Here is a 2,190-nt window from a genome sequence, read left to right on the forward strand (position 1 = left end):
TCTTTCCCCGGCCAGATCACTGCAGCTCGCAGGCAGCCAGCAGCTGTGATGCAAAGCTGGCAAACCAGTCCAGGCTCTGCTCCCACCCATGACCAACAGCTGCCCCCGCGATGGGGAGACCCTTGTACGGGGACTGGCCAGCCTTAGGTGCAGCAGCTGGCAGGGATGGCACCACCCAAATTGTCCCTCACCAGGGCAGAGACCAAGTGGCAGGGTGGGGAGATGGCAAGAGGGACACAGCTGCAGGGTGGGACGGAGGTGCAGCAGAAGAGGGTCTTCATCCAGGCTGGCTGCTTGCAGGGCTTGTTGCTGGATCTCCAAAGGTCATCAAAGCTGCTGTATTTTGGGCTGTCAGTCTAGCTCCTGGGAAATAAAGAGGACATACAAAAGGTCCAAATAAATACACCATATTGTATAAGTTTATCATGCCCCAGCCTTGAATCAATGGAGGTTAGTCATTATGCGGTGGAGCTGCTGGAGACTGACTTGTCCATATGGCCATAAGCCTCCACAGCAATATCGGTGAGGTTGAGTTGCTTAAAATTAACACCACAAAGAAGTCTCACAGGCTAATGCCTTATGGACATGCCCAGGTTTTATTAGACTCTGTAGCCACTGGACATGAAGAGCTTTAGGTATTTCAGCCTTGACTGTGGATTCAGGGATTTGTAAATACCCGCAAGTCTTATTTTTAGGTGAGGTTTCAGGAGTGAGCTTTTGGTTTGAGGGAAACTTCCAGCAGCCACTTGCAGTAAGAAGGCATTTACAGCCCAAAGGGGCTCAGCCTCAGACTTTCTGCTGGCCCCCGTTGGAGGTTCTTTGCTCATACCAGGTGTTTTCCATGCTCCTACCCTCTGCACAAGGCGCTGGGTGCCTTGTTGGGCCACTGTGACCCCTGCTAGCCACTGCTCCCCACACCCCGTGCCCTTGCTGCTGTCAGCTCTGCTGCATTCCTGACTGCGAAGGGCAATGATTCATCTTCCCCTTAATGAAGGCATCCATTTCATCTTACTTTTTCCTGAAACGTTACTGACTCCCTGTTGCTGAAGGCATGCCCGTGGCACAGACTGGGCTCCTCCAGCCCCCCAATCCCTAGCAGCAGCCTTGTGCAAGGGGTGACCAAACTTGTCGTGGGCCCACTTGAATGTCAAAACAAAAACAAAGCTCCTTGCTAGTAAAGCTCCCCTGGCATTGAGTAACATCGTGCAGAGCTTCACTTCAGAGCAACAACCGCACCCAAGTATGCCGCACGCACACACACACACACACACACACACACACAGCAATAACAGTTGTTGTTTTAAATACTTTTTAATTCTGTTACGTTTCCGTTACGAGTTTCCTTTTTTTCCTCATTGAATGTCATAAATCAACCCTCCGGATCCCACCCTGCATATATTATTAGTATTAGGAGGGGCATGGCAGAGTTAACAAGGAACTAAGACACGGTTCAAGTATCTGCATCTCCAAACCGCTCCCATTGCCGGTGATAGAACTGGGGCACATATAACAAACGGCCAATGCGTAAGTAGGTTGTGGTTCTCTTCGGCGGCCAACCTTGGCTACAGGAGCTCAGAGCTGACCCGGGAGCCGTGAGGCTTGTTCTGAAATGCACATCAGCTTTATTTGCAGTGGTGCACTGCCTCCCTGGGGAGCTGCTTCGTGCGGGGCTTTGGGAAGCAGCAATTGCCTGACTGGCAGGGCAAGGGGGGAATAACCAACACGAGCCAATGTAGCAGGAAGCAAAACTGTTAGTGCAGCAGGTTGTCCCTGGGGCATATTTGACCAAGGAGGAGTGTATACATTTGTTTTCTGTTGTTAGCTTTCTTTTTCCAGGGATGCGGGTGCCCTGCGAGCAGTCTGGATGTGACCCTCACAGCTCTGGCAGATGCCAGGCTCCTACATCAAGCGTAAGAGTTGACAATTTTGTTTCTCAGAGGCCAAGCCACCTTGGTGGCAACCCATCCCACTTGGATACAAAAGAGACCCAAAAGCCTACATTGGTGCATGTCCCAAAGAGCTCTGTAACTTGCTCCAGTGTGCCAATGAACTTGACAATCAATCACCTCTGCTGTTGCGGCAGAAATACAAATCCACTTCTGAGCTAGACTTGGCCAGAGCAGAGAGCTGGGGAAAACAAACAAACAAACAAACAAACAGGAAAAGTGCCTTTGACTCACTGCATTCCTG

Source organism: Phaethon lepturus, unplaced genomic scaffold (genome assembly GCF_000687285.1).
Source record: "Phaethon lepturus isolate BGI_N335 unplaced genomic scaffold, ASM68728v1 scaffold36871, whole genome shotgun sequence".
Lineage (NCBI taxonomy): Eukaryota > Metazoa > Chordata > Aves > Phaethontiformes > Phaethontidae > Phaethon > Phaethon lepturus.